The sequence below is a fragment of the Bidens hawaiensis genome, unplaced genomic scaffold (assembly GCF_021521415.1).
Source record: "Bidens hawaiensis isolate Kalapana, Puna unplaced genomic scaffold, B.hawaiensis_p1.1 tig00001032_1, whole genome shotgun sequence".
Classification (NCBI taxonomy): domain Eukaryota; kingdom Viridiplantae; phylum Streptophyta; class Magnoliopsida; order Asterales; family Asteraceae; genus Bidens; species Bidens hawaiensis.
In genome coordinates, this window is record NW_027491060.1 from 3,197,197 (window position 1) to 3,224,877 (window position 27,681).

Here is a 27,681-nt window from a genome sequence, read left to right on the forward strand (position 1 = left end):
GAAGGAACACTTTACCTTCCATAAAAGGAACACTATACCTTCCATAAAAGGAACACTATACTTTATTATTTAATATCCATGTAATGAGCTAGTCACTTCCCTTGACGATACGTGCAATATCCGAAGATCGTTCACGTAACGTCAATCAATCAATCGTATCGATCACATATACCATACACGGCATACACATAAAATTATATCCTTTCGTTCATACTTTCTTACTTTCTTTTGTATTATCTTACTTTCATATCTTACGTTATAAAGAGCATTACGCCCTATATTCCTCGAGTATTACTAGGGCTCGGTACCCTCTTCGTAACCATACAACCATACGTTATCATTTCTTTCTTCTATTATCTCTATCATGTTCATACACATAAACATACATAACATACTTACCTTATTCTTAGCGCTGCAACCTGACAGTACGTGCAATATCCGAAGATCGTTCACGTATCATCAAGCAATCATTCATATATTTCACATTATCCATATAAGGCATACACTTATCTCTTAGGATAAGTGTATTAACAAACATATTGAGTATGCACACAGCCCCGAAAACGTAACACATAAATGGGGCTAGAAACTCACCTGAATTCTGCTTCTTTTTCTGATAGCTGTAAATCCCTTCTCTATCTGAGCTCGGCTGACTGTACAAGTTACACGTATCAATACTCGTCTGATCTAATCTGGTGGCCTTGTATTAGCTTACTTTAACTTATCGCTTTATAATTTATTTTCTAATCAAACTTGGCTTTAGGCGAAGTTAACCCTCGAGCGAACTTAGCTCTAGGCGAAGTTAACCTTAGGCGAACTTAGCTTTACAGCGAAGTTGCCATCAGGCGAACTTGGCTTCAGGCGAAGTTGTCATCAGGCGAACTTGGCTTCAGGCGAAGTTGAACCTTAGGCGAACTTAACTTTACAGCGAAGTTGCCATCAGGCGAACTTAGCTTGCAGGCGAAGTTCATCAGGCGAACTTAGCTTGCAGGCGAAGTTCATCGCGTTGAAGGCGAAGTTGCCCAGATAAAGGCGAAGTTACCCAGACAGCCGCTGTTCGGTTTCTTTTCAGCATTTTGAGCGATTTTAACACCCTTGCTATGGTTCAATATCACCCACTACGCTTCCCGACCATTTTTGGTCGCTTATACACTAAAAAGCTTGGATCTTTAAACCTCAAAGATCAAGAATCATACCTTTTTGAGCTTGTTTGGATCTTGTTTAACTTGGTAACACAACTAATCGCTCTCTCTCGGTCCTGCCCGATTCTTCCCTTGGCTCGGTCGGCCGGCGGTATGTGTGCGGTGTGTGTGTGTGTGTGTTTGGAGTGTTAGGGAGTTTGGTGAAAATGAAAGATATTTTGGGTTTAGGGGATATTTATATCCCTGAAATCCCATGGACCTAAGGCCCATTCTCATTTAACCCATCTCTATTAATCCAAATCCATAACCCACGTCCATTACCCGACACTAGCCCGACCCACACCAACCTCTATTCTTTTATTTATTTCCTGATAACCCGAGTAACTTTCCCTCTATTATTAAGTAATATAATTAATATTATTTTGGAATTTCCAGGATGTTACATTATATGTCATACACATGTCCCTTAACACTTTCGATCATCCCTAGTTACAATTAAGAAACAAAAGACTTAATCAAGACTACACATTCAAGATCAAATATTAGAGAAATAATCAAGTCCAAATCTACAAAGTGTTAAATCAAGATATCTACATCAAGATGGAGATGAAGAAATCACTAGAGTAATACATTGAAGATAAATTAACAACTTAGTTAAGTTAGATTGTTGTTTTTATAAACATAGGGTAAGTTTATAAAATTATATTTAAACAAAATTGTTTAAATATATAATATTTGATATTCAAAAATTGTTTGAAAGACTTATTCCTCTTTAGGTATGTCTTTCATTCAAATCATGCATTGAACAACCAACCATCACCAAATGAGCAAGTCAAACTCTTAGAAGGCAATGGTTGAATCTTTATGTGAATATTATAAAGTATGTTTTACCAAATGAGTGAAATATTTGAGTTGTGTTGTATGGAGAAGTGGGAACTGAATGGGATGGCTTCTAACATGTGTTGGTTAACTAATGTGTTGGTGAACAAAAAGAAGTTAAAAATGAAGACGATATCTACACATAAAATTCAGATTGCCAAACCCATCTGAAGTGAACTGGCATCTACTATCAGATCGATTGTTAGGTGTCCAACCAATAGTACTTGCATCTCGCATGCTCGGATCTAAATAGAGGACTTATTCAAACTAAGTATTCACCCATTTGTTCTACAACATTTACATACATACTTTAAGGCTAATCTCTTTTGTTATTCAAGTTTAATCAAGCTTCAACTATTTATAGAAGAGATCAAAGTGTAGAGTAAAAATATGAGCTTTTCTAAGCTATCAATCCAACCATCTTACTTGTATCTTGTTAGGTCAACACCAGAGATTGTTTTAGTGTTTTGACAAGTTAGGATTCATCATCTTATTGATGATTTGAGAGGAAAACACACTATCTTGATATAGTGTTGTTTAGCTGAAGACTCATTGTATTGACATACCTGGATTAAGAAAAATTGTAAAGTTTAGTACTTGGTGTGCTTGTTGAAGAAGATGATCACCTTCTTTGAAGAGTGAGACGATTGCATTGGTGATCCCTACCATTTTAAGGAGACAACCGGTTTAAAAAAACTCTCGATCAATGGATCGAGAGAGGAAGTAGACTGACTTACTTAACATTCACGTGAACCTCTATAAATCTAGGTTATATCATCTCTAACTCTTAAACTCTTTACTTATTTTTGTTTGTTTTTATAAATTGTAAAAAGAGTTTAACAAAGTTATTAACTCATTAAAATTGTCTTAAAATCAATGAAAAACTACTAAACACCTCTCTAGTTTTCTACATGCTTGATTCAATTTTCTTGAATATATATTAGGTGAAAATTAAGAATATTCTAATAAGAAAGGTTGATAATAAATGTGATGGTGACAAGTTGGAAAATCCTAGATGGGTATATTAAAAAAAAATCATATGACACTCAAGTTAGTTACCTTTCCCTTTAATTAGGAGTGGTCAAGAAATCTGAAATACGAAAAAATCGAAATTCGATAGAAATCGAAATTCGATCGAAACCGAAACCCAAATAAACTGATCTGAATTTTTATTCGGATCAGATCAATCCGAATATCCTGATAACTAATTCAGATTCGGATATGGAATTTTAAAAAATTCAGATTGTTCGGATTATTCGGATTATTCGGATATCCGTTTAATCCGAATAAAAAAAATGTTTTTAGTGGTATTTTCCGGTTTTGTATATTTATTAGACTATTATTTGAAGTTTAAATTTTATATTTGTGTTAATAGTAGTTCGTATTTTCCGGTTTGTATGTTTATTGTGATTATAAACTATTAAATATTAGGAAAAAAATAGGAAAATTATTTAGGTTTATTTCGAGTTATTCGGATGGATTCGGATCGGATAGGAATATTCCTAATTCGGATCGGATCGGATCGGATTTCGAATATAATCCGATAAACACCCCTACTTTCAGATACATCTTTTTACTTATATATGATTAAGTTCCGTGATTAACTAGTTTGTTCTTCTAGTCTGATGGCTAAAGATGTCTTTTCTAACTTTTGAGATTGAGATTTGAGATTGAGATGCTTATTATTAGCACACAAGTTCGAGTCTCCTTGCCAACAAGTTGTTTGAGTCTCCTTGGCAACAAGTTATTTTGTGAGTTATCCTTCTATATGTGTTGTTTGATTGTTACATTAGCTTTTCTTTTCTCCGTTTATTATTTATTAAGTATATCTTATTTGTTTTAAATATGATAATTCAATGAAATTATTTTTTAGGTTTAGCTCTTGTTCAACTTGTGAGTTATCCTTCTATATGTGTTGTTTGATTGTTACATTAGCTTTTCTTTTCTCCGTTTATTATTTATTAAGTATATCTTATTTGTTTTAAATATGATAATTCAATGAAATTATTTTTTAGGTTTAGCTCTTGTTCTTGTAATGAACATAACTGAGACCGATCGAATTCGTGTCTATTTTTTGCTACAACGCCCTTGCTTTTTTATTTATTTATTTATTTTAATCATGTTAACTTGACGGAATTATTTATGTGGTTTAGTTGTGGCACCATAACAAAAACGTAGACGATACCGACGGAATTCACGTACCGAGCGAATACACTGTATTTTAAATATATATATATATATATTGTATAATTGGCTATACGAGCATCACTACTATCTAAGTATCTAGGCGTTTACAAATTTATTTTTTGTGTTCAATGTTTTACTGGTACGGACCTAACCGAGAGCGACCACATTTATGTCACTTTGATTTTAAGTTGTATGTGTACCGATACTGTTTTGAATGTTTACAAATTTATTTTTTTGATTTAGGGTTAGTGCCGTAACTAACTTAATTAATACCAACCGAGTTCGTGTTATCGTGATGAGTTTGCTACCTAGTTTATATTTGAATCACATATACATACATAATTAATATACTTGTTATAACATATTTTATTAGCAACGTTGTTTTAATTAGTGTGTTAAATATAAATCCAAAGTCAATCAAATACGTATATATTTATTTATGCTAACGAAATAAAGGGTAGAAACGTGGAAAGTAAAATATTTGTGTCTTGTATATATATATATATATGTTATTCAGAATATAAATATATATACACCCGACATATTTGAAAGTAGGCAGCAAGTGTGGAGCAGTTCAAGTGTACATTGTACACTCATGTAGCATCTTGTTAGACTCTATCTATCTATCTATCTATCTATCTATCTATCTATATATATCATTTTGTTACTGTCTATAAAAAACATCATGACATCTCACTCTCTGTCTCTCTAAAGAGTGAATATGGAGAAGAAATGGAAGGTGTCAAAGGCTGATGAATGCATTCATTCATCACCACCATCTTCATCTTCATCGCTCTTTCGAAGCTCATCACTGAAATCTTACCCAACCAAAACCTCTTCAAAATCATCATCGAAATCATCATCACAATCTCTTCCCAGAGCTAAATCCGCAAACTTCACCACCAAATGTAGCAGCTTCACCAAAGAACACAAGTCAAGGTTCTACATTCTGAAGCGTTGCATCACGATGCTTGTTTCATGGAACAAGCATCACAACGATTCCTAGATCTTATTTGTTTTCGCGGTATCATCTACATTCTATCGAGCATTAAATTTCTTCAAAGGGGCTTTTGATTAGACTACTAGTTTCAGTGATGATAGGTTAACGTGGGGGCATAACGCATAAATCAAGAGGTCCCAGTTTTAAATCAAGACATTATGTCTCTTATCAATGGTTTACTTCACGACGGGACGGCTCGGTGGAGGCCCATAGGGTGAGTTACCCTTGATTCAAAACCTATCAATTGGTATCTATCTACTATGTTTAAAACTTTAAATTGCAAGTTCATACCTTTTTGAAGTTATTTAATAATTGTGGACCGTTGTAATATGTGGCCCACCCATATTCTTTTGTATGTGACTATGTGTATGTGTGATCGTGAAAAATTATTGATGTCAAGTTCGATACATTTTGATTTTTATGCAGAATAAATATTAATATAAGTTTAAATTTAATGTTATTAAAAGGTGAGCGACTCCCTAACAAACCCAACCATCCTATGTGTGTCTTTTAAAGGACAGGAAAATCACATGGTGAGTAAACCAAAAAGATGAAAATAATTAAGTAGGTGGATCGACAGTCTGCAAAATTCTACTATATAAGTTTTAACGGATTAAGAAAATACTGTCTTAAAAGGAATCCATATGTAAAAGAGGACATTCATGTGGGGTATAAGGAGACACATGGAATAACAGTGTAAAAAATAGCAATAATTTAAGGAGCCCTACTTTTATATCGACAAACATTTAAGAATTTTTATTTTCACGTGATATAATTTAACAATAATTGATTTAACTCAAATGTTTATATATATATATATATATAGATGGAGAAAGTTAACGTACAAATGAAATTAACATGCTAATTGTGATAATTAAGTAGAGTAATTTCATAATTACTCTACTTGTATATATAAATATTATACTTGATTCTCACAATTAGCACGTTAATTTATTTATATTTGATACAAACCACACACATATATATATAGAGAGAGAGAGAGAGAGATTCGGACACATAGGTACACCATATGCTTCCAAATGCGTGCATGTTTTAAATTAATACGTAAGAAACCGTGCACACATGTGGAAACAAATTTCATATAGCATGAAGCTCATGTATAATTTTGTTAACGAAATCACGAGCCCATGCAAACTTATTTAAGTCAGATACTCTAATTTCTTCGATTCCAACAAATTAGTTGCCCACAAACACGTTATGTGAATTTAGGATGTTGAGGGAAAAAAGAAAACTAAGAGTATTTATAGATATCAAACAAAATACTCATTAGAAAATAACTGACCATGATAGAAACTTAAACGGTAACTTGAGAATTAGACTTCAGCCCCTAGCTATAGGGCATAGTCATGCTGCGATTGTGATTCTATTAACACATTTATTTGAACATAGGATCTGGGTTGACCCGTGTGCTTGCTTACTATCAATATATAACGATTCGAAGTTTTGGACTTTATTAAAAAAAAAGGGAACCCGACTTATTTGTTAGATCCCAAAGGCTAATGTTTTTAACCTAAAAAAGGGCGTAGCCTCCACCACCCTTCTCACGCAACAAAATAATTTGTTAATGCAACCTTTATTTTACAAAAGTTGTTGCCTTAGATGTAGTTGAATTAGACATAATACAACATTTTTGCCAAAAATGATAGAGTTAGGGTCCCATTAGTTTGGGTGGTGGTAGATATTGGTTGGACGGTGGTGGCTAGGGCTAATATGAATGAAGAAGAAATATGAGATGGTGGTGTGAGACTCACATTTATTATTATAATTTCATTAAAAAAATGTCGCGTCAACAATAAACTTATTGAGTTAGGCTCCTAATAGTTTGGGAGTGACAGATGAAAATAACTTAAAAGTTGGAGGCAATGTCAAACATTTTTGTTAGTTAATTATGAGTGTTCTCGACCAATAATAAAAGTTGAGAGTATTTAAATCAAATACCCCAAAATGGAAATTAAAACCAGAAGTAACCCACACAAATCCGTCCGTAGACGTCCATGCACATGAATTTGTTGTCCAAACAACATGTGACCACCACGCTCGTATAATTTGAGGTCTGTTGCAAACTTTTCGGTGAGTCCACTTATATATACGGGAAGTCGTCACAAATGTCAAGTGTCTTTAATATGATAAGATACATTATGTAAGACTATTCACAATGCTATTGGTGTCCTTAAGCCCCTTAGGTGTTACCTCAATAGCCATATCATATTCTTATAAATTCATAAAAACCTTCATTTCATCCCCCAACTTTACAAATATTCCTACAATTTTTAATTTTAACATCATCACCTACACACTACACACAACATTTAAATAAAACATTCTCTTTACTTAATTGGACTCACCTCATCTGCAAAAAGTAACAAAACCCTTGTAGAAGAGCTTGGTTGCTTCACACACCTAAGAAAATAATTTTCCAAAAGTAAAGATTGGTAAGGAAAACAAGGACACGCAATTATGCAATTTAAGGATGCATTAATGTGAATTCATGAAACAAACTAAAGTTACAAAATATCCTTTATATTATTCCATAAGAAACTTCAAAAAAATATATATATTAAATTAAATGTGAAGTTCACCCACACTATGTCGATTCACCAATAGTTATTGAGAATCCAAGAAACAAATTATTGATCCATTTTCTGGAAGCTGTCGACTGCATTCCTCAACGTCTTTCTACTTTTTAATAAAGATTTTGATGTCAAATCATTATCTTGTTCCTTATCTGATTAACATATATTATTGGGGAACTCGTTAGATCTTTGTTGGATCATGCTCCACTCTTATACGTATACTTGGATATACTTCACCTATCCAACACATAAGCACATTAATCATATCATGCCCGGTTTCTATATATATCTCTATATCATACAGAGATATAGAACCGGGTATGCTATGATTATAGACTATATGGACGTTTATCATCAATCGAGCTGCCCTATGGCAGCTATACCGCACCATACTATGTCTAATACAAACACGTACACGTACCAACAGATCATATTCACCTGTGTAGTAGTATAATATGAAATCAATAGAATGGTTTGTTGATAACGTAAATGGGGTGCATATAATCTCTCCATGTGTTTTTCCGCAAAATAACGTTATTTATTAGTTAGTATAATTAATGTATGTCGGCTAGGTTGAGGATGAAATATAATGTAACTTCAATTTGTTTCAGGGACAGATATGTAAAAACTCATCATAAACGTATAAATACTTGTACATATTCATTAAGAAAAGAAGGGTGAATTGTATTCACCCGATCCATTTTCACTTGCCTTGTTTTGACCTTATTATTTTTTTGTCACCACGTATAAAAGTTCCTAGATCCGTCACTAGATGCAATGGCAGGTCTGAATATGAAGTCCAGGAGATTAATGGGGAGAATAAGAAGTTTAGAAAAGAAAAAAAAAAACTAGAATGGATTATAATGAAATAAATAATGGGTAGCAGAGTTTTGTGAAGAAGAGGGATAATAGAGTGAGTGATATGCAACAAAGAGGCATTAAGAAATTGAGAAAAGGAAAGAAGAAGTAACTATACCTTGTCCCGATATTTTAAGTATAAAACATGTTCGTTCCTAAAATTCGGGAATCCACTATTCATCCCTCAAATTCACCCCATCCAGGGTTGTCAATCTTAACCTATGGGTTAAATGTGTGATATCAAAATATATAAGATATGTCAGAATGGGTCAAACTAAACAAAGAAAATAAATGAAACGGGTCAAACCGGATTGACAATTCTCGGGTTTTTTTTTTCTTTTTTTTATGGAATGAGAAAAACGGAGGAAACTTTTTAGTATTTTTACTTTTTAAGTTTTTGATTTATATTTCGAGTTATAATTTTTTAGTTATTTTTTTTTGAATTTTTTGGTGAGGGTTTTGAAATGGGTCAAAATGGGTTGAGATTTCAAAACCCCTCACCAAAAAATTCAAAAAAAAAAATAATTAAAAAATTATAACTCGAAATATAAATCAAAAACTTAAAAAGTAAAAATATCAAAAAGTTTCATCCGTTTTTCTCGTTCCATAATAAAAAAAACCTCGAGAAATGTCATACCGTTTTGACCCGTTTCAATCATTTTTTTTAGTTTAATTCTGACCCATCTTATACATTTTGATACAACCAATTCAATCCATGGGTCAAGATTGTCACCCCCTAACCACATCCAATTAATTGTTAGCACGTATGCATTTTATTTAAATTATATAGAAATTATTATATATATTAAAAAGAGGATTTTCTTCTCCTCAAAAAATACTATGTAATTTACTATTTAATTTAATAGTATTTTATTTTCTTATTTTTATTAATTAACTTTTTTACTATATATTTGTTATCTATATTTATATATATTCTAACATTTTAAAAAATACATAGAGATCTATACACAGGGGTGCAGCTTCACTAGGGCCAGGCCTCCCCCCCCCTTCCGCTTAGTAGTGTATATTTTCCGATATTCGGCCGAAAATTTGTATACGTAGTGTAAATTTACCCGTTTTTGGCGGAAAATTTGAGCCCCCCCTCCCCCGAGTTTATGATTTTCACAATACATTACCCGTTGGCCGAAAATTTGAGCCCGGCACGCCCAAGTTTATGATTTTCACAATACATTTTGAGCCCTCGACAAACTTGTCCAAGCTTCGACTGTCTATACACTATCACTATATAACAAATTAAAATTTTAAACTTTAAACTTGGGCAAGTGTAATTATAAACATAATATATGGACGGAGAATTTGATGTGGGAGTTTTCTTAGAAAATAAGATACAAATGTAGGAAATAATGATTTTAGTTAAAATATATGGGTGACATAGGGAATGGGATGTGAATGCTGTAAGAGTGATAAATGTTGGAAGAATCCAAGAAACACAAAGATAAAGTAGCAGAGTTGAGGGGAGCGTTTGGAGAGGAAGATCAAGAAAACCAAAATGGTCGTGATGATGACAATGATCGGTTTGTGCCAGTTGATGAGCTTGAAAAGCTAAAAAAACAATTTGAAGGCGTTGAAATAAGCCAAGAAAGACAATCAGAGAGGAGGAGTTTGTTGATGTTGGTTATTATGGAAAGGGAGTGGGTAGTGCCTAGTGATGATGAGGATAGTGTTTTAAAAGCAATGTTAAATAATAAAAAATCTTGGAGCCACAAGAAAGACGAAGTAGGTATGTTTATGATAAAGTTGAAGAAAAGGTAGACTTGATGGGGGTATAATAAGGTAGAAGAAAGTGGAGGTACATAGGAAAGAAACTGCTACAAAAGATGAAGCAGGAACCAGGTTTCGAATCCAACGTACGAACCGGTTTTTACCAAACCTGACTCGCTGGTAAGAACCGGGTTTCGATTCCTCAGAAAAATCATACCCGGACTCGTCGGAACCGGTTCCACCTCTACCCAGTCAAAACCCTGACCCGACCGGCTTGAAACCCAATAAAAAACCGGCAAACCCGATCAAATACTTGACCATACCCGGAATCGGTTCCTACCCGACCTGGTTTTTGGCTTTTGTTGACCATACTCGGAAAATGTTCCAACACGGTTTCAGGTCCTGAGAATACCCAATTCATGCATCTCTCAGATGAAAATAAAGAGCACATGCAAAATCATAAACCCGAGATAAGTACGAATTGACTAAAAGTAAATGAGACACATGATGACGTTTTGTAAGCTAGGTGTTGTGGGCAGCATGAAGGGGCGTTAAGGGTGATGTGGAGGGGGCGTTAAGGGTGTTATCTTGCTTGATCATTTGATGTGTCAAAGAGCTGCTGTTATCATACCCGGACTTTGTTCACTTTTGACATTTTGATACGATATGTTTCTATGAAGGGTTTTTGGATTTTAATCATCCCAACTTTGACTTACCGGCTAGGACTTATTCCAATTTAGAAAATGTTTACAGACAGTATCAACTATAAGCGTATTTCCCCAGCAATCCCATACGTCTTTTCCACGTCTTCAAAAAACTAGCTAGTGTGGTTACTTTTCAGTAAACAAAGGATTGCTTGCGAAAATAACTTCTAAAATTGGGACTACACGTAAACGTTTACTGAACTGAGATTAATTCCTGCTAATAAATGTAATTTGGAATTATTAAAATCTAATAACCCTTTTAAGCAAATAAATGTAGAAATTTGCATGCTAATGACTTTTATATCCATCTTTCTAAGTTTAATTAGCATATATTTGTTAATGCCAGAAACATCATAAACATCTCTCTTTTCATATATTTCACAAAACAATCTCTTATTCATGTACATCACAGCTGAAAAATGAAAATTGAAAACATTGAATGGAATCACAATCACTCTTTAGAAACTCGAAGAAACAAAAGACTCATGAAAAATTGGAGTCAAACTCAACACTTTGGAAGATCAGAAGGTGGTGGAGGCAACTTCTGGTTCGGAAGCTTCCCATCCATCACTGCCCACGCCATTCTCAACCCCCAACTCAAGTGAATCTCAATATGACAATGCATAAACCACACACCAGGATTATCCGCCCGAAACCGAATGGCTACCCACCCACCAGCAGGCACACCAACTGTGTTCCTTTCAACCGGATCGACAAGATTGAAGTTAGCCGGATCAGTCGCAGAGTTAAAGTTTCCAGTGCCTTGTCCCACCACATAAAAGTTGAAACCATGAAGATGAAGAGGATGGTTTTCGGCCCCGAGAATGCTGGTGCCTTGCATCACCAGCTCCACGGTGGCGTTGTATGGTAGCACCACCACTTTCGTGCCGTGGGTAACCCTGGTGTTGTTGGGTGGCGTCCCGGTGTAGTTGAATTGGCTAAGCAGGAATGCCGGGAAGTTGGTGGCGAATACTTTATTCGTTTGCCCGAAAAACCTCGCTTGAAGAAGCGCGGTTGTAGGCAATGTGAAGGAGATGTTGTTAACCGAGGCTGAAAACTTGGTGCCATTGGGCCCTTGACATGTTTGGTTTTTTGGGCACGGGTCGCTCCCGAGGCCAACAGTGAAAAAGTAACGGTTATCGACGGTTTGTGGCACTTTACTGGGCTGCAAACCGCGAAATTTGTTGGTCCAATTTGCTACATATGAAGTGGCATTGATTGCTGGGAGTGGTGGTAGAGGTAGCCCTTAATAGAAGCATTAGAGAATTGCATGTTATGATTGTTGTATTCTAGAACACCTACAACGGTAGTGTTATCGAAAGTTCCTGCAGCCGCAGTGGAATAAGGTCGGGCCGCCATTAAAAACCGGGCACTTGAGGTGATATTTTTAGTCTTGAGAAGAACATTGCTTGTTTGGCCCGGTGTGATGTAGATAGTGTCGGTTTCAAACGGCTTCAAGTAGGTTGCGTCGGCATCAACAACCGTGAATGTATGGTTTGTAATTTTGAAAAAGAGTTCGTCGTTGAGTGCAGCATTGATGATACGGAGAAGGTACGTCTTCCCAGGCTTCACGTTAAGTCGAAATGTTTCTGCGAATAGATAAATGTTCAATTCGTTAATTAACAAGATCAACGTGAAAAATATAATAAATATAAATGACCCGTTTTAACACATACACTTTATGTTTTTAGGTGGTTTAGGAGATTGTAAAATGTCTATGTGGTTTTTGAAACATAGGGAATATTTGAAGCTTGCTATTTGAACAAATGGACTTCAAAAAGATTAAAAATGAACTTTTATGAAGTCCAACTAGGATTTCTTTTGGGTACTGTCTATATATGTACCAACATGTTTAAAAAATCCAAGTCACCTAAAATTTAAAAAGCAATTCTCCATTCCACCTCTAGCTATTAAAATGGTATAAATGCATAATGAAAAAGAACTAGGTACCCTTTGGTGAAGAACAATTGTATAACGGTCCAGGCAACCCGTTAATAGTATACGCGTCTGAATTGTTAGGGCCAGCACCGGTCTGAAGGGCCTGGTTGATCACCGCTTCTGTATCGGCTTTCCACCACTCTCCTGTTAATCAAACAACATTGTTTAGCTCAAGAGAACCGCATTGGATCATATATATAATAAACGAGCTTGGTCAATTACCAAAGATAATTGGGACTTCCTTGTAAGGTTTAACAAAAGGGTATGACGTGTTAAGCCTAGGGACAATAATAATCGGCCCGTAAAGGGTAGCTCGAATCCATGAAACATGGGCATGGTACCAAAGTGTTCCTGTCTGTCCGATAATGGTGAAGTTGTAAACGTATGATTGGCCTGTTTGAATCGGGCATTGTGTTATGTATGCTGGCCCGTCAGCCCATCCGCTCCGAAGTTGTCGAATTCCATGCCTACCCTCATCAAACATTTCGAAATCCTTATTATTAAACCCAAACTCGGTTTATTTTATCAACATTATATAAAAGAAAACCAAATGCATACCAATGGATGCTGATATTGTTCGGGACATGATTGACAACTTTGATCACCAACCGGTCACCTTCCCTAGCAATAATCCTTGGCCCCGGGAATTTCCCATTGACGGTTATTATGCTTTTCGTATTACACAATCTCGTGACATTTTGCAACCGGATCTGAAAACCATAAAAGTTTTGTAAAACATCACACACATTAAGTATAGTTTATATATATATATATATATATATATATATTCTTTTACATCGAAATAGACTTACGTTAAACTTATAGTGTCGGGTAACGCCGGTGGCAGCATTTGCCAAATCAGGGTAGAAGCAGATAAAGCATGAGATGAATAAAATAGCAGGCAAGAAAGTTGATGGTACACCCATGCTGATTGTGTTTAGTAATAAGTGGAATGATGGTTTGAATATGTTGAGAGTTATGGTTTTTATAGGGATGTATGATCATATACTTTACCTACTGCATGTGGACCAATAGAGCCATAGAGTGGTGTTAAAGTCAATTTATCTGATTTTGACTTATATTCAACTGTCGTCAACTCATCTGATTGACTATTTTGCCCTTGTTTAGGGTTTTGAGAGAGACATATTTTCTTTTGTTGGTGTCACCTTAGTTATATGACATTCTATCCGTTCTACTAGTATTTTAGATAAGTTATGATTAGTATTGGAAAATTCCCTCAAAAGGGTTATGATTAGTGATAATTTCTTATATTTATATAGCATTTTTGTCATGTTGTACAAAGAGTTATGCTTAAATGTTTAAAGGGATGCAACTTGTCAATTGCTACTAACCATTGGGATATATATCATGGCTGTAACAATCAAACCCATTAATAAGACATGATCACCACCAGTGACAGTTTCAGAAAGGAATCTCTAACTACAAAAGGTAGGTGGTTAAAGAGCATGCAATGAATCCAGGGTTGTCAATTGTTTCGAATTGGTGGGTCGAATAGGTGAACGTAAACCCAACTCATATTTATTTGTGTTGTATTGTGTTGGACACACTTAAAATCGAGTCATGTTTATGTTGTGTTTCAGGTCGACTCGTTTAATATCCATTGGCAAAAGTGAGTAATACCTAGTTAGAACTAATGAAACAAAATAATCAGAAATGAAGATTTAAATGTGGGAAATTAATTTCACTTAAAAAATGAGTAGTTTTAGAGTGAAAACTATAATTTAAAAGATGTTACTTTAAATTTTAACACGTTCCATTTTTAAGATATAAATGTGAACCATTTAAAAATTATGAATGGGTTAACGCATGTATTTAATTGGTCATCTTTGAGGTCGATTTGTTTAACAAACGGGTCATGTTAGCCGACTCATAACATATTAATGTGTATTCGTATCATGTTTAAGGTGGTGAAAGGAATTATTATGCTGACTCGTCTACTATATGTGTTGCTTTGTGCATCTTCTTAAGTAGAGAACATTGTTTCATTGAGAATACGGTATGGAATTAGTTTTGAATGTCATCATTAAGTTTGCCCTTCGTCATCACTCGACAACACTTTAGCACGTTCCGTTTTTCAGATATAAATGTGAACCATATAAAAATTTTGAACGGGTTAACGCATGTATTTAATTGGTCATCTTTGAGGTCTATTTGTTTAACAAACGGGTCATGTTAGCCGACCCATAACATATTCATGTATATTCGTATCATGTTTAAGGTGGTGATAGGAATTATTACGCTGACTCGTCTACTATATGTGTTGCTTTGTCCATCTTCTTAAGTAGAGAACATTGTTTCATTGAGAATACGGTATGGAATTAGTTTCGAATGTCATCATTAAGTTTTGTAAGACCCCGAACCCGGTAGCCCTACTTTAGCGTCGGATTTACTCATAAACACAGTTCTTACAAATCAGAGTTAATTAAAACTTTCGCGGAATATAAAAACTTTCATAAAACATTACAACAATCCAAAAATTGCCTTAATTAAACATTCTTGTCTTTTAAAATAAACGTCAATTAACATTGAAACATCTTGAGTCTTCAGATGCCAGTCTCCTATTCGCCCACCATGTGCCCGCTCAAGCTAGCTGTCTCTTTCTACTCACCTGCGTGCATACTAAAAGTCAGCTACGCTGAGTGAGTTCTAGTTAATCGGACGCCATACAATACATACACATACATACATATCCGAAGATACATATCCATACTTAATCCGTTACCCTACTACCATTCATACATACATATCTACAATCACTAACCTCAGTCTACCGAGAGTAGGTTTATAGTCCGCCGTCTATACCTGTACTCAAGATCGTGAACACGAAAAAGGTCCCCAGTCCTTACCTATGTTCACCAGTTATGGTACGTGCAAGGTCCGCAGTCCTTCCCTGTACCATCCTATATTGACAACACGTACAAGGTCCTCAGTCCTTCCCTATGTTGAAACCTAACCCATAGCACGTACGAAGTCCGCAGTCATCCCCTATGCTAACACAAATATAGCACGTATAAGGTCCACAGTCCTTTCCTGTGCTGACACCTATCTACATTACGTATAAGGTCCGCAATCCTTATCTACGTTGGCGTCTATCTCCTATAACACGTATAAGGCCCACTGTCCCTATCTACGTTTACATCTATCGTCTACATCACGTATAAGGCCCGCAGTCCTTAACTACGCCATCACCTGCCAAGTCTATGTCCAACAGAAGTTAGAGGGATTCGCCATCCTAACTTACTATGTCGAACGTAGGACTCACATACCATTAGTGTACCTGTATACCCATACTTCACATACACAATAATTACATTATAGCATAAGAACACTCTAGGCGTTCTTTACATCATTCATTTAACAACCATACCCCTTGTCGATACGTGCAATATCCGAAGATCGTTCACGCATCGACAAGTGTTCATTTGTAATGTTCATACATCTTCGATATATAATATTCGTACCTTTATTTTTAACCTGACAGTACGCGCAATATCCGAAGATCGTTCGCGTACCGACAAGCAATCATTCATATCCATCACATATATCACATATGGCATACACTTATCACTTAGGATAAATGTATTAACAACACATCGAGTATGCACACAGCCCCGAAAACATAACAAGGAATGGGGCTAGAAACTCACCTGAACTTGGTTACTTCTTCGGCTACTGATTATTCCTTCTCGAGCTGTGCGCGTCTAACTGTTTAATAATTGAATATCAAATACTACTCCAGCCATCCTCATTACTACTTAATTAGTCTTACGTGTCTAAGCCGATTTTACTTCATTGAATCATTACCCGGTTAGTTAATCGTTACTCGTTAATCCTTTAAGGGCATCTTTCATAAATTATCAAAGTCCAAGGGCTACTATGTAATTATCTCATTCCTTTCTAAGTCCAGGGACCATTCTGTCTTTATATTAAACTCCTAGTTCTTTACTTTGCCCTTAACGAATTGGGTAAAGAATCATCCTCTGATTCGCTAAGCTCCCATAACGAACTAGCTAACGAATCACCCTCTGATTCGCTAAGCTCCCATAACGAACTAGCTAACGAATCACCCTCTGATTCGCTAAGCTCCCATAACGAACTAGCTAACGAATCACCATCTGATTCGCTAAGCTCCCATAACGAACCAGCTAACGAATCACCCTCTAGTTCTCTAAGTTTCCTTAGCGAACTAGCTAAATAATCACCCTCTAGTTCTCTAAGTTTCCTTAGCGAACTAGCTAACGAATCACCCTCTAGTTCTCTAAGTTTCCTTAGCGAACTAGGGTTAGGTCCGGGAACATTCCCTGACACCTTTATCTTTTCCGGCGCCGCATTTCCAGCGCCGTCATCGCCGCAAAACCGCGTTTTCGCCGGAAAAACGAGATCTCACTCGTTCTTCCACCGTTTTCATCGTTTTTCGTCCCATTTGATCCAAATTTGAGCTAGGGTGATCCATAAACTCATCTTAGGTCCGGTTTATACCCGATTCCACCCGGATCTTGTGATTTAAACGGTTTAACGGTGTCGGCTCGTCGTTACGCGACTATAACTAACGTTTTAGGTTCGTACATTATTAAACTATCATTACCTCGGGTCGGAAATCGATTATCCTTCTTCTTCCTCTTGATTTCGGCTAGAGAGAGAGAGTAGGATGAGAGAGAGCTAAGTGTGTGTTTTGGTGGTGTATGGATTATGTGTGAAATGAATGGAAAATAGGTATTAAGGTTTATATAATTATGGATCATGGGCTTAAGCCCATGGCCTCTTCCTTCCTTCCCAAGTCCATAACCCATATCCATTACCCAACACTAGCCCGACCCATAATAGCTTCTACTCTATTAATTATTTTCCGACTAACCCGAGTAAACTTTCCCACTGTTATTAATTTATTTAATTATAATATTCTTAGAAATTTCGGAATGTTACAAGTCTTCCCCCCTTAAAGAGGTTTCGTCCCCGAAACCTAACTTATTCCTCGTGAAAGAAACACTTCTTATATTCGCACACTTTATTGATTCCCCCCCCCCTTTATGGGTTATCCTTCTTACTCCCGACTTGCAGTCATCGAGCGGTGATCATGTGTTTTAGCTGTTAAGGTAGCTTGCCCATGAGACCCTTGATGTACCAAGACTCATCTCATCCTTCCAAGGGCTTCGTTTAGTACTTTTAACACTATTGTCTAAAACGACATTTTATCATAACATAATAATCATTCATAACCAAACTCAATATATTACACGTCACTGATAAACATAAGTTTTAAACCTTAACACAAAACAAGTTCTTAAGCAAATGTAATTTAAACAAATAAACCATTGCATGAGCAATTATTCCTTCATCAAGTGTTCCTCTCTGCAGTTTCCCCAAGTCTTTATCCTTTCGCACCTCCCGCCCCTGCTTCCTTGCAATCCCTAGCCATGTGGTCAGCTTTTCCGCATTTGAAGCACTTTGGACGATCAGGGCATTCTCGAGAGTAATGCCCACTCTTTCCACACCGATAGCACCTGTCTGTCCCAGTCTTGCATTCTCCCTGGTGCACTTGCCCACACGTCTTACATGCATCCTTGTTCCCAACCTTGGCCTTCCTCTCATCAGTTGTTGTCACCATCTCGCCTGACCGCTTAGCAGAGGTAGCCCATTTCTTCTCATTCTTTTCCTCCACCACCACATCGTCCTCAGCCAGGTCAGCATTAACCACTTCTGCAAGCTCAACAACAGAGTCAAAAGTAGCAGGTTTATTTGCCCTGACTAACATGCGGACCTTTTGTGGCAATCACCTCACATAGCATTTGATTCTCTTGACCTCAGTGTCAACCATATCAGACACCAACCTAGATAGTCGGTTGAATTCAGTAGTATACTCACGATGCGTCATCATACCGGCCTTTAAATTCAGGAACTTCATCTCCGTTCTTTCAACCTCGGCATCTGCACAAAACTTCTTCATCACTAACTCTTTCAGATCGTCCCATCTCAACGCCTTGATCTCATCCCTAGTCTTTCTCTGCTCCACACTTTCCCACCAATACATAGCTTCTTCTTCAAATGACTGAGTAGCATAACCCACAGCTTGGTCGGGACGGCATTCGCTAATGCGGATAATCTTGTCCATAGTGGTTATCCATTAGAGAGTAGCGATTGCGTCTCCCAAACCAGTCAGCTTCGGCGGGTCTCATCCTTTGAAGGACTTGTAGTTACACCCACCTAGACCTCTCCTTCCATCACCAACCTTGACAGATCCAGCTTCACTTGAGTCACCCTTCTCTTCCTCACCATCCTTCCTACCATTCTCTCCTGATCCTTCAGCAGTTCTTCCAGCAGATCCTTCGGGATTCCCAGTCTTCATGGCAGTTGCCACAGCTTGGGCAATGGCAGCTAGAACAGCAGGGTCAAGTTGATGTCCTTCGTTGTTGCTCTGGTTTCCTCCAGTTGCGCCTCCTTCGTCTCCGGTGTTGGAAGCTTCTTCTACCGAGGGTTGCCGGACAAGACGAGGCCTGCCACGACGTCCGGTGCGACCTCCAGTTCCAACAATTTCTCCAGCTCTAGCAATTAGTATTCTAAAAGGGAAAACACAAACGTCATCACTCTAGGAATTATTTAGCACAAGATTTGTAAGGTAAGTAGCTAATGACATTGATCAAGTGTAATTAACTATTTGCATTACTCCTCAGGTTCTACATACTTTCCTTTATGATTTCACTTGTGCTATTTTCTACTTTTAAACAGTTAATCCATCAAACAATCAATCAATTAATCCTATCCCTAACATTATCGTTCATTAACTATATACCTTACCATAACTGAGCTTGCTTGAGTGACACATGGCCATCTTGAACTGGCATCTTCTTTCTTGTCTTACTAAAATCTCATTCTCTGTTCGAGTCTAAGCATGTAGGATGCTTAAATCTCTCGAACTTATGCTCTGATACCAACTTGTAAGGCCCCGAACCCGGTAGCCCTACTTTAGCGTCGGATTTACTCATAAACACAGTTCTTACAAATCAGAGTTAATTAAAACTTTCGCGGAATATAAAAACTTTCATAAAACATTACAGCAATCCAAAATTTGCCTTAATTAAACATTCTTGTCTTTCAAAATAAACGTCAATTAACATTGAAACATCTTGAGTCTTCAGATGCCAGTCTCCTATTCGCCCACCATGTGCCCGCTCAAGCTAGCTGTCTCATTCTACTCACCTGCGTACATACTAAAAGTCAGCTACGCTTAGTGAGTTCTAGTTAATCGGACGCCATACAATACATGCACATACATACATATCCGAAGATACATATCCATACTTAATCCGTTACCCTACTACCATTCATACATACATATCTACAATCACTAACCTCAGTCTACCGAGAGTACGTTCATAGTCCGCCGTCTATACCTGTACTCAAGATCGTGAACACGAAAAAGGTCCGCAGTCCTTACCTATGTTCACCAGTTATGGTACGTGCAAGGTCCGCAGTCCTTCCTTGTACCATCCTATATTGACAACACGTACAAGGTCCTCAGTCCTTCCCTATGTTGCAACCTAACCCATAGCACGTACGAAGTCCGCAGTCCTCCCCTATGCTAACACAAATATAGCACGTATAAGGTCCACAGTCCTTTCCTGTGCTGACACCTATCTACATTACGTATAAGGTCCGCAATCCTTATCTACGTTGGCGTCTATCTCCTATAACACGTATAAGGCCCACCGTCCCTATCTACGTTTACATCTATCGTCTACATCACGTATAAGGCCCGCAGTCCTTAACTACGCCATCACCTGCCAAGTCTATGTCCAACAGAAGTTAGAGGGATTCGCCATCCTAACTTACTATGTCGAACGTAGGACTCACATACCATTAGTGTACCTGTATACCCATACTTCACATACACAATAATTACATTATAGCATAAGAACACTCTAGGCGTTCTTTACATCATTCATTTAACAACCATACCCCTTGTCGATACGTGCAATATCCGAAGTTCGTTCACGCCCCGACAAGTGTTCATTTGTAATGTTCATACATCTTCGATATATAATATTCGTACCTTTATTTTTAACCTGACAATACGCGCAATATCCGAAGATCGTTCGCGTACCGACAAGCAATCATTCATATCCATCACATATATCACATATGGCATACACTTATCACTTAGGATAAATGTATTAACAACACATCGAGTATGCACACAGCCCCGAAAACATAACAAGGAATGGGGCTAGAAACTCACCTGAACTTGGTTACTTCTTCGGCTACTGATTATTCCTTCTCGAGCTGTGCGCGTCTAACTGTTTAATAATTGAATATCAAATACTACTCCAGCCATCCTCATTACTACTTAATTAGTCTTACGTGTCTAAGCCGATTTTACTTCATTGAATCATTACCCGGTTAGTTAATCGTTACTCGTTAATCCTTTAAGGGCATCTTTCATAAATTATCAAAGTCCAAGGGCTACTATGTAATTATCTCATTCCTTTCTAAGTCCAGGGACCATTCTGTCTTTATATTAAACTCCTAGTTCTTTACTTTGCCCTTAACGAATTGGGTAAAGAATCATCCTCTGATTCGCTAAGCTTCCATAACGAACTAGCTAACGAATCACCCTCTGATTCGCTAAGCTCCCATAACGAACTAGCTAACGAATCACCCTCTGATTCGCTAAGCTCCCATAACGAACTAGCTACGAATCACCCTCTGTTGAGTGCACGCTTGCTTTAGTCGACTATGATGTTAGGGGCGAAGTCTCTAACTAACGGGGGGTCGCTGCCCTCGGTTTGCCGGATCCTTGGGGTGCCAGCCCCTAGCAGAGTCCAAGGGACAGAGCCCCTGGCTGGGATTAATATTGTTTAATTAAAAATTTACTACAAATATAATTTTTGATTATGTAACAAATAATCATAAGCATTATTTTGGAGGCATATTAATTAAAAATTAAAATTTGAATTATACCTGTCTGATGCAGTTATCCACATCTAACCGCTCCTACAGATATATATGACGCTCTCCTCAATTGATTGTCTCTATGGTTCATCTTCTTCACATATTCATACTAAATTCTTGTCTCAATTTAGAGTTTATCCGATTAAAGTGTTTTGGAGAATCACCAAAACAAATTTTAATCTGAAAGTTTTCATACGACTCTTTAAATAATCCAGGTTGCTATATCAAAATCCCCAACACATAGTTAAAGAGTGTTAGTTTATTGATATGAATCATAATGAGCATTGTTACAATTATACAAGCTATTTATAAGCACAATTTAGCATCTATAATCGTACTATTATTCCTAGTGGCCTACCATGTCCAAAGACTGTCCTTTTCTAGTTGTGACAGTTATTTTTTTCTTTGGCGTGTAAATGTATTACTTGTCTTTTCTGCATCAATGCTCTGTCATGGGTGTGGATGTCGTTTCTAGGGTGTTAACCCTACACATACGAACAAACAAATTAAATCCTTAATTGATTAAAATAGGTGTCTTTAAATTTTGGAATCTCATATCATATCATCGTACTCAGTATATCCCACCAATAGCAATGCTATGGTAGGGTCTGAGGAGGGTAAGATGTAGACAGCCTTACCTCTATCCCATAAGGATAGAGAGGCTGCTTCCGAGGGAGACCCCCGTCTCGATAGTAGTTTTGCATCAAGCCTTGGACATAAGGCACATAGCACTCAATCATCGGGACACCGGCTGATTGGTGCATGTGCCCTTGTCTTTCGGCTATCAACGCCACCACATGATGCCTGATTAACCTTCCGCTACTTTTAACGTTATTTTCACGAGATTAGTAAAATAACGTCAAAATTAGTGCAATTTTACTTTTGCCCACCCGAGGGTTCACACATATATACATTATATGCACGCACCGCAAGTAGGGCGTAATCTCATATCATATTTTTTATAATTAAAAAGATTTTACGTCGGGCAAGCCAATCCATTACTAAAAGAATGACTTTCACCTATTGATACATATGTTGCTAAAGGTGGTTATCACGCTAAACCATCATTGATACTCGGATGGGAATCAGATCACTGATGTGATATTCAGTGATTGATTACCTACAACGTTTTCAACATCACGTGCAGATGTTCACTATAAGAAACTGGAGTTAGTGACGGAATATTCCGTTAGAAACGGCCTTTTACGACGAAAATCCGTTGGTAATGGTCTGTCGGCAAAATACACGTGAGAAACCCATTTTCCGACGGAGTCGGTGTAGGTCCCAAAACGACCACCGAACGGTTTTGCTCTCGATTAACGTGTCGAGACGGGTGCGGTAAATCAAACGATCGAACAAAAATATAAAGATAGTAAGTATAGTGAACGACTCCGTAATCAGTAAAAGATTTATAACATTAAACTAGAACCGACCCACCCAAGGTGAGCTCCTCTTGGGTGGTGATTTACATCTTACAACCACACACTAAAATGAAATACATAAGGCATATATATATAGCCAAATACAAACATTCTAGAAGCCTAATCCCGTTGAAGCTAAACGCGCGTGCCCCGAAGCTCTCTTTTCGTGTCCGTATTCCTCGTCGGCTTTAATTATTAACGTGACCATTAAAATATAACGAGTTTCGTAATTTGATATCGAAAGTCACTAAAATTGGCCTTACAGTCGGTAATTCTTCCGGATATTCTTTCGGGCCAACTTCTTAATTCACCCACAAAATTTAACATTTGCAATAGAGTACCAACGAATTAATATCCGTCCAGTTTTGTATTTGTGGCGGATTTCCGACAGAAATTGTTTTTATTTTCATTATCCTGCTTAAACAAATTGGTTATTATTTTAATATTATTATTACTATTATTAAATTCACAAATAAGGCACAGATCAAAAAAATTATATATAACAAATTCTATTATAATATTTATTTTAATAAAAAAACATTAAACCATGAGGACGATTAGATTAGAAGTAGGATCAGGATCAGGATCAGGATCGGCCACATCTTGCGAGGTCTACCAAGCTCATGTGCCTCTTCCTGAAGTGAAGAGATGAGATCATTAAACTTATTGAATCAGGCCTCATAAAGAGCGGGATCCCACGTACATTAAACAAATTAATTAGTATAGTTTTCCACCCTCTCCTTCCACATGGTAGTGAGCTTCTAACTTATGCAATAAATCTTGTATCAAGTTTCATTTTAACTTAATTGGTCAAAAGTTAAACCTTAACTAGATATAAACTAAATAGTTAGTTTTTAATTAAAATAGGATGGCATAATTTATCTAAATTAGATACTAATTAACTGACTAGATTATAATACGTAATTGGTTGATTACAAGATTATTTGCAACGGATAATAAATCAATATTTATCAATACACTATAAATATAAATGAATAATAACTAATTATATGTGCATTACTAGTCTTGAACTCTTGATGCGTTTTGTCATTTAATCTTATTAAATGAGTGTTGGATAACGTTATTTAGTGTGTGACCTTCAAAGTATCATATGTTAAGCCTAGCTATGTGTAGTGGATAAGCTACAAAATAGGACGTCTTGTGCAATGTGACGCACAATCAGCAAATGATGAGTTTTTTTTGGGTGTAGTGGTGTTGTAACCCAATATATATACACCCACCCACCCACACACAACACAAGATAATAATAATACTCTTCAAAGAGATCCGGCAAAAAAAAACACCCCCCCCCCCCTATCACCACATTTATCGCGGAAGAGGGGGGGTGTTCACCCACAAAATCGTCCAATTTATGAGCATTTGTCACCCCACTACGGCTACCCTAATGGGCTAATGGCTAATAGCCAGTTGAATATATGTTGTATTTTGGGCATGTAGATCCAACAACTACAATGACAACATTTGAGTCAGTTACATGTTCTTTCAGTTAATAATCAATTTGTTTCGTCTTTTAGTTAATAATATTTAGGGGTTTATTTCAATAAAGTTTATAAGAATATGTAAGACTAAATGAATCAATTACATAATCTCTTAGTTAATAATCCACCAAGCAAACATTAAACTAACTGAATCAATTATGGACGGAAATCCTAGGAACAAGTTACAAACATATGACAGAACCCCTAGGAACAAGTTACAAGTTTCTGCTGATGTGTTGCAAGTTGCAACAAACCAACTTAAATATCGAAATTAAAAGTTCTAACATATTAGAAAACGAACAAAATTCATAACACTCCAACGGGTATTCCTTGTTCCCACCTTAATTGACGGCTATCTTCTCTTATGTTTAGTCTTGGGCTTTTTTAATTCTATTCGATCATTTTGATTTTTTGATTTAGGCTACTTTCTTTTATTTAGTTGTAGGCTTTTTTCCCCTATTTGGGCTTTCTTTTTAAAAGGTTAAACTTTTTGGTATTGGCTAGATGATTTTAATTGCTAATTATATTAGTTTTAAAGTTATATTTAGATTTCATATATATACCTTTAAAGTATATGTTTATTTATTTATTTATTTATTTATTTTTCTTATTGCTCTTGCTTCTATCGGGTGTGCACCTATATGTGTCTTTTATCTGGTCGATATGTGAGGCCTTTGCACCTTCAACTATCTACACATACCATTCATCTATATGTTGCAATTCATGGCTATGAATGCTAGACAAAGTTCAACGTGGCCTGCCGATCGATCTTCATTTTAGCGCAAAGACTTACAACAACTTTCCACTTGAAAACATACAAAATCTTACAGACCGGCAAGGACACGTTAAGCCCATTAGACTTTTCAAAATGTATTCTACACAACTTGTAAAGACGAAAAACAACGTTTTATTTCATTTAATAATTTCTTAAAAACAAATAAGATTAACAAAAGCAGCAACAAACCATATATTAGAGTAGTTTCAGTCTCTCTTCTCATAATCATTTATGCTACATTTTAAAATGAACTCAAGTCCTGGAGTTTGTAACACTGAATTGTTCACATTTGTATGTACTTGAGCCATTGGATTAAGAAGAATGGATAAATCAAGTTGACTTTGAAAAGTCAAACTAAAGTACCTAGTGGTTACAAAACAGATGCACCTACAGGTTCAGATATCTCAAGTACATAGACATTATTACATCAATGTTTCAGTTCCAATATGGACAAGTACTTCACCTCTGTTTTCGCGTGACTAATTAGACATGATCAGTATTTTATTCGCGTCTATTTATTGTTCATATGGTGCTGATACGGGACAAATTTATTCCCGGACCAGTCTCTTTGTTGCATCATCATATTATATGAAAAAGAGTGCGACTCAAACCCATTGTTATTGTATACACCACCCCCAGGATGATGCCCCATCTGGGACATCATTTGCGGTGGGTGTGGCATTGGGAACGGGACCGTAGCGTGACTGTTCCCATTCCCACCACCACTCGACTCGTGTAAGCTCTGAGGAACCGGAGTTGAGGCGAACAAGTGGTCAGAAGACGACGGTCTCGTTAGATAACCCATGCATACTTTTTAAATAAAGCCTGTATTTCTGAAGATGACTCGCGACATTCTCTCGCGTCAATCCTTCAACATTCATCAACTGCATTATCGTTTTGGGGACCGCGTTTTTAACTCCTAGATGCGCCACCACGTCGACAAACCGCTTATGTAGTTGTGGGGTCCACACGAGGCGGGGTCGTTTGGACGTCCGAGTCGACGAGTCATCAGCTCGCAAAGCCGAGTCGGTCTCCTCTCCAACTCCGCCAATGGCTCCGGGCCCGCCACTATCGACCCGCCTCAATTTCCTCGAATCAGAAACGTCTGCGGTCAGATCAACCGTTTCATCGCCTTCGATAACCGTCTCGTCTTTGTATTCACCAAACGACTTAAACGCGTTAAACTTATCGGTCGGTTGCTTCACCGACTGCCCTCGGAGACTCGATAGTGTGTTCTGAGAGGCGCGATTGACTTCTGTCATGCTCCGGCGGGGCTCTGGCGCTATGCTGAAGGCTGAAGCGAGCCCCGCCGGTACGAGACACTGTGATAACGGCGTCAAATCATCGACGCCGGGCAACCCGTCCTCCCACTCCAAAACCCGATCACCATCACCATCACCACCATCATTAATGCCACCAACATTGTAGTCAGTGATTCTCATTTCACCATCCATTATAACAAACGAAAATAAAACAAAAGAACACTCACGTAGATGACAATCACAATGAATCAATTGGATCTCAATTCCTAAATTTACAAAATAAATGTTGGATTTTGAGTGAAAAAATGAAAGTGTTGGAAGATATTTCGGGGGTGGAAATGGAAGTAAAATGATTGTTTATTAATAGAATGTTGCAAAAGTGCAGGATCTGATTCCAGATGCCACCGTGGAACTCTTACCCACACATTTTCGATTCTTCCCAAAACATCTATGTCGATCCAAACAACTTTTTAATAAAATTCGCCTTTTCATTTTGAAGAATCTTATTATATATATAACAGTGTGTGTTATAAATAACATATACTATATGTTTTGTTTGGATCGTTACATGATAAATATCTCCAACTTCTGTTATGTCCCTCTTCAGAACTGTTCTTACCAAGTTAATATCATTAATAAAAAAAGTTTGGCTTATAAATAATTTTTCAAATAAACTCAGAGTTTTTAGGGTGTTTCCAAACGTACCATCTTTCATGATATTGATGCCTCTCGG

The 27,681-nt window shown here is 36.9% G+C and overlaps 2 pseudogenes across 1 annotated transcript; both read right to left on the minus strand.

Moving 5' to 3' along the window:
• Positions 1–11,450: 11,450 nt before the first annotated feature.
• LOC143553564 (laccase-2-like) lies at positions 11,451–14,510 on the minus strand (annotated as a pseudogene). Its single transcript, XR_013138852.1, has 5 exons — positions 13,837–14,510; positions 13,583–13,734; positions 13,247–13,491; positions 13,037–13,168; positions 11,451–12,675 (listed from the first exon to the last, which is right to left on the minus strand). The product of XR_013138852.1 is annotated as a laccase-2-like (transcript).
• Positions 14,511–25,744: 11,234 nt separating this feature from the next.
• Positions 25,745–27,413, minus strand: LOC143553576 (transcription factor PCL1-like; annotated as a pseudogene).
• Positions 27,414–27,681: the final 268 nt, after the last annotated feature.